Here is a 9605-nt window from a genome sequence, read left to right as displayed (position 1 = left end):
AGAGGAGCTCAGCTGGGGCCACTTCAGGCTGCAGGAGATGGGAATGTCTCCATTCAGGTGCTGGGATGTTGGCTCTGAAGGTGCTCCCTAACTCAGCTTGGTTGCTGGATGCCCATGGAGTCGCTGGGGTATTTATTTGGCTCTGAGAGTCATCAAGGGGCTTGTCAATGCTCACTCCATTTTAGGTACAGACAGGGATTTAAGGGAGAGGTCTGCACCCAAATGTACATGCATGCTGTGTTGACCATGGAGCTTGATTTAGCTCATCTTAAAATTCCAGGTAACACCGCACTGAGGTGTTGTTCATCCCCAAAGCTGCCCCACTTCACCTGAACACAGCATCAGAGCATGAACAGGGATCCATGTGAGCAGCTTGTTCCTGGGCTTCACTTGCTCTGTTGACCTGCAACACCATGAAATGAAGGCAGAGACCTGGGTAAAAGCATGCTGAGCACCCTGCAGCTTTGCCTCCCAGACCGCCCATGCAGGATGGGTGTCACCCTGTGGGACCTACGGTGATGGTGACACATGAGATCCTGCTGTTTTCAATGTTGTGTTACACCTCAGGGTATGAACTTTGCCTTGCATGAGAATGGGTGGACTAGCCAAAAGGTTGGTCTTGCCCAGGTCCTGTCTCCAGCAGCAGCTGATACCTAGGGAAGGATGTAAGAAGAATCAACTAGGTTGAAAAAGACCTTTAAGATCATTGAGCCCAACCATTACCCGGCTGTCAAGCCCACCACTAACCCATGTCACTACAGGCAAACTGATCTCCCCTTACAACTGCCCCTCATGATTTCCAATCACAGCCACCACTCATCTGCCCCCTCATAGTGCCCCACACTGTACAGCTGCTGCCTCTGCACCTCATGGCCACCCCTCAAGATCTTCCCTTATGACCACCGCTTGCAGTCCATGGCCACCCCTGCTGTCCCTTCACTATCTCTCTCCTCTCACCTCTCATGGCCACCCCTTATCTCCCCTCACTCTAGCACATGCCCTACTTCTCCCATCACTTGCCCAGCCCCTCGCTGGCCTTCCAAAGCTGGGTGCCATTGACAGAGTGCATGACTTCAGTGGGTTTCTCGACCCTAATCATGTGTCAGTGTTCATGCTATGATGCCCTTTCTCAGGGAGCTCCACAGCACCACGATATATTACTTGAAAAGTTGCTTCCTCCCATCTGCTTTGACTTACTGTCTGAGCAAGCCCTGCTCACCTTCCCTTGCTGCTCAGCTTTGTCTGCATCTCCCAGCTACCCCTCAGGTGTCTCTTCTTGCTCTGGCTGTCCATGAGAGGTAGCTGTGGCTCACTTGTGTGGGTGAGAGATGCTGTGGCCTGCAGTCACCCAAGGAAAGATGTGGTCTTGTGATACCCTCCAAATACTGCTGAATCTACCTTTCTGGCACACCTGCTCAAGACAAGAAACCCTGTCACCCCTCTTCTAATGAGGCACAGCATGGCCAGGTATAGAACACAAAACAAGTGGTTGCAAACCAGGCACTGAGCCTACAGCTGCTTGTCCCCATCCGAGAGGTGCTTTGCTAAGCTCAGTCCACCAGCTGACCAAAATCTGTCCTGTCATTACAACAACCGACCCTCCGGTGCTGCTCTTCGTTCGGTGCTGTGAGCATCACCAGGGCTGCCACTGCCTCAGGTGCCTGTGGAAAGCTGGCTGGAGAGAAGTCACATTTCACATGCAAAGGGAAAGAGGGGATGGAGGGAGGCAGGGGAGCAGCTGAGCCACTGGAACTGTTTGTGCAGCCATAATCACACCAGAAAGCAAGGCAACAGCACCTGGAAAACAGCCCTTGCATGAGCCAGGCAAACAGGCCCGGGTGATAAGCACCGCTGAAAGCAAAGCCTGGTCACTCACTCCCCTGGACAGCGTGTGCTCACACACTGCCTGCCCTTAGGGTCAAAGCTTTGCTCCTTTCTGTTCATGGAAGAATTTCTCCCTCCAGGTTTTAACTTTACATCTGTTTGCCTTCATGAAATATTAGTTGCTTTGTTAAAGAGGAAGGCCAATTGTTTTTGGCAGTTTGTAAAGGTCCCACCCAATGGAAACGGAAAAGAGCAGAGGATGGAGGAAGGCTGGGAGGGAAAGTGTCACAGCCCTGCCTGGGGCATCCGCTGCTCTCTGCAGCATGGCTGTGGTCTATGTGCCCACATTTCCCTCACTGGGCTCCCTCCAGCTGACCCCTCCATAGGGCCAGAAACCCAGTCAAGGGCAAGAAGTGTGGGGCCAGACCCCATAACCCACCTGAGCTGTGAACCTCCGTGCTGTGTATGGTCCATGTAGACACTGGGGCACAGGGGGTTGCTCAGCTCTGTCACCAGGAGAGAACCTGGCATCCCTGGTGTTCAGAGATGCTCAGGTGCCATTCTGGGAAGCACAAGCAGGGACTGGGAAGAGCACATAAGCAAGGCATCCTCCCAGCAGCTGAAGCTGGTGGGAGAGACAAGACAGACTTTCCCTCTCTCGCAGCCCTGTCCCACACACACACACTTCAGAGGAGAGATGCAAAGACCTCTGTTCTCGGGGCTGGCCTCCCCCCGCTCAGTGCGACTCCTCTCGCTCACTCAGCAGCTCAGCCCTGAATCCAGGTTTACGTATAAATAAAAAGCGAGTGCAAAATCCACCCTGGGGTCTCTCCTGACTCCCACTTGGCTCCCTAATTGGAAAGTCTGCCAGCAGGAGATACTGCAATGAGCTAAAGCAGAAACAAACTCCCTTTATCCCAGGCAGAGGCGGTGTGTGGGGTGAGGTCCCCAGCCCAAACCGCACCGGCTGGGAAGGACACGGAGCAGATTAGCACAGACTCAGCTAGGCTCTGGGTCTCCATCAGGGTCTGGGAGCTTTGCTGCTCTGCTGTGCCCAGAGAGAAGGGACAGGCATGTATCAGAGAGGATCGTGCAGCAGCTCATCCCTTGGGGCAGCACTTTGCAAGCCCTGACCACTTGATGCCAACAGGGAGAGACATTAGAACAGAGATACGATCCCAGTGCAGCACTGCGTATGTGTGTGGCTCAAACACCTGCATCCTCACAAAAAGACACCTGATTTTAAGGTTCCCCCATTTGCTCTGTGCTCAGGAGAGACGTTTCCCCAGTGCATACACAGATCCCATCGAAACACTGCTGACCTACAGGGACACCCCCTCCATTTGAACAGCCTAAAGGAATAAAGAGTCAGACTCCCATCTTTATCTCCTTCCTGGAGGGGAAAACTGACCTGCACACCTCAGGTCCTTTATTACTGTCAGCCAAGCCCCATTGTCGCAGATGGTGTTTCTCACAGGGATGGCAGCACCACCTTCCATGGAGGCAAAGTCCCCACACTTCACCAAGCTACATTGCACCTCAAACACACGCATCAACAGCCAAGAGCCACCTGGCACTGTGAAAGACAGCGAGGAAACCTCCTCCACCAAACCCCCATTGATTTTTTTTGCTGCCTTCTTTAGTTTTTGGGGGCCCTGGCGGCACAAACATCGCCTCCAGTAGAATGGCTTCAAAAGCAACAATGATCTCAGTACAAGCAGATCAATGTCCTAGCATTTTATGTTTTCTGAGAAAATAACACAGCTCTTCTGCTCCCAGTGTTAGGGAGGTTTGTTATGCACATTAGGATGCTATGTTTGCCCTGAGAGGAGGGGCTAAGTGCTGTACAGGTTCATATTCTTTTGGTGTAGCATCACCCAGCCTCAACGAGCTCACCAGATGAGGAGATGGGGAAGAAACCCAGGGAGGGAGGAGGAACAAGGTGTTGTTAGATAGCTTGTGAAGCCAAAACCAGAGTCAAAACAGGTTCCCTGAGCTGCTGACCACCATTCTTATGCAGAATCGATCTACTCCCATGAAGAACAGAGGAAAGATGATGCTTTCTCTCTGAAAGCTCATCAGCATTTCTGGTGGGTGCAGGACCCAGATAACTGGGAAGTTAAACTTCTTCCAACAGAAATACAATTTTCTGACCATTTCTTTAATGGTCAGAAAACAATCCTGACATATGGCATACAATGGTATTGCTCACATTGTCTGTGTGCGCTAGAGCATCAGCTGACCCAGAAAATGGTTTATGCCAAAACACAAGCAAAACCAGTAAGATCACTGCTTTGTTCATGACGTTTGGACCAAGAGGCAAGATGAAGATGCAGTAGATTCACATACATCTCCTACACACACAAACACTGCTTCTGTGGCTTTTGGAGAGTTTCTCGTACTCATTCCTATGATTTACCCTCCAAGATTGCACAGGAGCTTGCAAAAGCACCATTATAGCTGTATTTTCTTCCTGGTGAGATCCTGGCAGCTGAGTTTCACAAGACTCTCCCTTCTACTAATCCTACTTCCTGGAGGCATTTAGCAACTAATCTGGATTACCTATTGCTAGTGTTCTGTGGCAAAAGAAACCTCATTGTTTCAAGTCCTGTGGGCTCACTGCAAGGCAGTGGCCCATGGGAACATCCCTTTGTCTTCCTAATTTGATTTAGGCTGCTCCCTTGCCAAGACCCCTCAAGTCTCACGTGTATTTAAGTGGGCCATGGTGTGGGCTCCAAATACACGCTTCAGCTAGGGACATTATCCTGTTGTAGCAGCCACCCTCAGACCTGGGCTTGCAGCAGGAGGATTACTGCTGTTTAGCAGTGGCTTGTTAACAGATGCCTTAAGGAGATGCAGACAGCACAATGCTGACCCACAGCGTGGAGCTGGAAACGCCTTCCTGGTCTGATCTAGACAGGAGTTTTCTACTTCAGAGCATCCCTTTTCAGGTTTTGGCCAGCCCATGTCACTGCGGGTCAGAGCATTCAAACACAACAAGTCCAATTGACCACATCGAACCCTGAAGCAAACCTCTGGTTCCAGTCAGCCAAGGAGCAATCAGCAGGAGTCAGGAGTCCCAGAGCTTCGCAAGCCAAATGTGCCCAAGCTTGTGCATATAAAAGCCCATGGTCTGCCAGTCTTGGAGCTATTTTCCCAGCCCTCCTCCAGATCCTTGACTGTGTCATTTGCGAGGTGGGATGCGCAGAGCTGCCTGCAGCACTCAATGCAAGGTCACCGTGACACCACCCATCTCTCTAACGCCTTTGTGAAGCTCTTCACATCCTTCTCAACAGTCTCCTCCACGAAACCTCTCAGGTTTATTCACCTTTCCAGTCACTGCTGGGCTCTTGAGCAGAGGTCCTCATTCACTTGTCACAAAAGGACCCGATTCCTGGGAGGTTACAGCTGACTCAGAGGCCCTCAGCATAGAGAGTGGCTTTACAGAGGCTCAGGATGGGCTCTGCCCCCCTTTCGTATGCACCACTCTGCTTGTGCTCATTTATTCCACACACTGCTCTTGGGAAGGAGCAGCCTGGCTTTGTGACCAGGGATGACCTGCTCCAAAAGGAAGGATGCTGGTGGCTGTACCTGAAGTCTTCAGCTTGCTCACTGAGCCACGAAAGACAAAGGCACCAGCTTGTCCCCAGCAGCAGCGTCACAATGGTCATGGTGCCAGGATGCTGCACTGCAGTATGGCAGTTCCCAGGAAAACCAGTTGGGGCTTGTGGTGTTAGCAAGATTTCAAAGCTGGTTGTCACAAAAGCTTTTCCTGCCTGCTGACCTACTCCTGCCTCCCCAGTCTCCAGCCATCACTACTTCATACGTAGCTCCAGAGACGACAAGCCTCTTGCCTGTCCTGGTGAGCACTTCAGGTAGGGTGAGGCTGAATTGCTCCTGAGCTTCCAGACACTGCACCAAGCTCTTTCCAGCTATTCTGGCCTCTGCCCTGGCTGTTTGCTTCCATGCCTCCTGCAGCAGGGCAGGCAGTGGCTCTCTGATGCAATACACCATTGGCAAGGAGCACTGAAGCTGGGTAGCTGGAGGACAGTCTCCTCTGCTCTACATGGGTGAATGAAACCTCCAGTGGTGAGGCAGGACCTTGCTGCAGACCTGGATATCTCTTCCACCTGTGGGATCTTTGTCAGAGCAGCTTGGAAAACAGTATGGAAATGATCCTCCCTTTAGCACTGCCCCAGAGGGGTTCCCAGGTGCTGGGGAACAACATGGGGTCACTTTCCTTCCCTCCAAGCAGGGCAGCCAGCTCCTCAGGGCAGCACTTCAGAGCAGCTGAAGCAGCATCTCCTCCTGGTCCAATAGGGAAGAGCTGACCTCCTTCGGAGCGGAAGTGCTTCACCAAGCTAAAATTAGGTTTTCTAAATATCCTGCCCTTGCCCTGTGGCCCCAGAAGCAATTCCAAGGCCCAAAGCACTGTGATGACAGCCAACACACTGTCCCACAGGGAAGGGAGGTCCCATGTTCCTCCTTCCAACCACAGCGCATCCCGCCCTGGCTTCCACACTGCCCCAGCTCCGCATCAACTGCTTCATCTGTAACAAAGGATGCATCAGAGCCTGTGACAAACCAGGCAGAGCAGCCCAGGATCGTGTCTACCAGAAGGATAATGTCATGTGTTGTGCTTGAGAAGCCCATCTGTGTGGTGGGGAAGGACCAGCCATGACCACTGCCTCCCCTTTGCATTATAGGGCCCAGGACTAGCCCCAGGTGGATCCTCTCCTTGCTGAATAACTTAGACATAGCTCCCCAGCTCCATATACTCAGCTGTTCCGCTGATACGGTGCCAGTCTCAACACATGGAAACCAGGCCTTTGAAATCTTCCATAAGCTCATGCAACTTTACATTAGCACATAGTCTATGAGCTCGAAGCCTACAGGCTGAGACCAGCAAGCCTTCCATAAAATATCTAGCAAGGTAATGGTAGCTTTACATGAAGCAGAATGAAACTCTGGAGTCGTCCATCTTCCCAGCTACCACATTTTCTTGGCTGAATAGAGCTTTTATTTAACCATAGCATTAGATTCAGCACCACCTGTTTTCTGCCTGTGTCACCAGGACCTGGAAGGAATGCTTTTCTCACAGCTTTCGATGCTATTTGCGAGGATATGGCTCCTAATTGCAGCTCTGCTATGTTAACATTTCCAGGAATTTTCATCAGGCCATTCAACACAAATGCTTCGTTTCTGGGAGGTTCCTTTCTCTTAGGAAACTTTTTGCTATTCTTCTCCCAGTCCTAGAGGTAAATCAAAGGAAGATGGGAGATAACAACGTTCAATGTCTTCATGAACCAATTTCTGAAACATTTCGTGCTCAGGGACCATCCGCCCCTTTGACTTATTCCTCCTTACTCCTCCTTACAAAGCCACAGCTGTTCCCTTCAAGACCACTTTCTAATCCACCCCTTTGTCAAACTCCAGCTCTACAGTCCACAAGCAAAGCTGAAAACCCATCCCTACTTCCCCTACCCCCTAATTGATGTAGGAGGGCTGGACAAAGCCCTGGCCCCAGGTATGACCTGGCAAGAGATGCCCCATCCTCTCCCATCCCTTCCCCATGCTCCTGCTGAGTGGCTGAGTGATGAGGGCTCTCAGCCTGCTCCCAGGCGGTCCCAGCCCATTGTCACCATGGTGTCAAGGGTTTCACTCAGTACCTCCTGGGCAAGCCATTGGCCTGTACACCTTGGACCCAGCCCTGACCATTGCTGGAGGGTCTTGCAGCCACGGGCAGGTTCCTGCTGCCCAGGTGGGGCTACGTGAGGTGCTCAGCACCACAGCAGGCAGGTCCAGCTCAAAGTTGTCTCCCTGCCCTACAGATGGAATCCCCTGTCACCAGGCCACCAAAAGCATCCCTGAGGTAAGCTGTGGGTTGACACACTGCCTGATCCCCATGAACTGGCAGCAGACAGCAAACAGCATCCTGCAGCCTCTGCTCCCAGCAGACCTGCTCCCCACTCTGTCCCTGCTCCCTTGTCCCACTGCTGGTGGATGTTTGCAGCTGGCTCACCCCACAGCTGCCCTTCCCAGCCCACACAGAGGCCCTCTTCTCCTGCCTCTATCTGGACACCAACACCAGCACTGCCTGTGCTGTCCCCAGTGCGTTCCATTGGCCAGTGTTGAACGTGCTCCACCACCTGCTGCCTTTCACATCTCCCCCGCAAAACCCTTGGCCCAAAGCCCTGCAGGCAGGGCTGATCCTCTGGAGATATCTGCCAGCACAGCCTGCCTGGACTCGCAGCCCTCCCCGAGGCAGCTTTCCCCAGGGTAGAGGGGGAAGGAGGCACCAGTCCTGTCTTTCTTCATGTCAGCACCTCCTGCCCTCATCCACGGGTCGTACCACATCTGCATCCCCCATCCCTGGGTCGTGCCGCATCTGCATCCCCCTAGCATCCTCTGCACCACTGGTACCCACTGCACCACCACCTCCATCTCATCCACTGGAGCTCCACAGGGGAGTTCACAATGTTTTGATCTCTCTGCCTGGGGACAGTTCCCTTGTTCTTGTTACAAACCCCTTCCCTGCAAGCTGGGAATGCTAACCCCATCCCTTCACACCACTCAGTGGGAGCAGATAGGGGTACCATGGTGGAGAATCCCATCCCACCAGCACTGCAGGGCAGTGGGGTGTGAGGGCAGGCAATGGGCCCTCAGAGAGGACCAAGGAGCTGTTTGGACTCATCTGCCTCTCCCTGCCTCTGCGGGAGGGTGTGGGTGAGATCCTGCTTGCCAAGAGAGCCCCATGGTTTGCCCCTTGGGTTGTTTATGGCTTGGACCAGATCAGGTTTCTAAGCTCTTCCCAGTCCGGTATCTTTGGGTGGTTGTTTTTATCTCGTGACAAAAGAACACTGATTTTCTCCTCTTTCCTCCCCCTCCCATTCTCCACCCCGTGATCTGTGGCCTGGCCTGAAGATGGTGAGCAAGCGGCAGTGCTCCAGCACACAGCCAGGGCTGAGCTGCCCCTGAGTCCACTCAGGTCACCTCTGAAGAGCCCATGGGCCTCAGCATCACCCTGATGCACCCGGCCAAGCAACATCCCCATGGTCTCCAGCACTGCCTGCCCCATCCTCCCAAGAGAGCAGGACCTAAGAAAGGAGGGGACAATGCTGTGGCCCCTTCTGCCTCCAAAAAGATGTTTTCAGCTCCCTGCTGAGCTGGAGGCTCTCAGCATGAGCCACCATGCGCCTCAGTCCCCCACTGCAAACAGGGCTGGGAGCCCTTTCCCAGGGTGCTGTGGGGATGAATACAGCAGATAGCATGATGTTCCCAGAGCAGGTAACGTCCCCCTAATTAAGATAAATACTAATTAAGTCTGGGACTTTGAAAGAAGCCCTGGGAGCAGACTCCAACTCCTGTTGAATTTCAATGGGAACGAGACACCTGACTCCAGAAAAACCCAGCCTCTGATATTAAGCTTAAATGGGCCCTTCTCTAACACTGATATATTGCTGCTCTGTAAGTTATGAGTGCCTTCCCGTATATCCGAGCACAACATCAATGTCCTGGAAATGCTAATCAGGAGCTTTAGGAGGGCAGCAGCGGACAGGCTCCGAGTCAGATGCCCATGATCATCCTCTGCTATTAAACATTATGGACAAGCTTTGAGCAGAGCTCACCCGTATTGCGCACAAAGCTCTGGCTGAGCCCCGGGTGCTTTGTGCATCCCTGCTATCTACAGAACTGCCTCCTCCTCCTCCTCTTCCTTCTCCTCCCCGATGTGGTGAGATTATGCTTGCCAGTGCAGGTCCTGCGCTGCCTGGGACACCTTC

At 52.7% G+C, this 9605-nt stretch overlaps 1 long non-coding RNA gene across 1 annotated transcript; it reads right to left on the bottom strand.

The window, feature by feature from the left end:
- Positions 1 to 240: 240 nt before the first annotated feature.
- On the bottom strand, positions 241 to 5561 carry LOC133212509 (uncharacterized). Its single transcript, XR_009725503.1, has 2 exons — positions 5153 to 5561; positions 241 to 653 (listed from the first exon to the last, which is right to left on the bottom strand). It is a non-coding gene; the product is annotated as an uncharacterized LOC133212509 (long non-coding RNA).
- Between the last annotated feature and the right edge of the window lie 4044 nt (positions 5562 to 9605).

The sequence above is a fragment of the Neopsephotus bourkii genome, unplaced genomic scaffold (genome assembly GCF_033783945.1).
Source record: "Neopsephotus bourkii isolate Nb327-2 ecotype Australia unplaced genomic scaffold, CSIRO-AGI_Nbou_v1 NB_716, whole genome shotgun sequence".
Lineage (NCBI taxonomy): Eukaryota > Metazoa > Chordata > Aves > Psittaciformes > Psittacidae > Neopsephotus > Neopsephotus bourkii.
The sequence above is the reverse complement of the archived record's forward strand: the minus strand, read 5'-3'. Positions and strand labels throughout refer to the sequence as shown.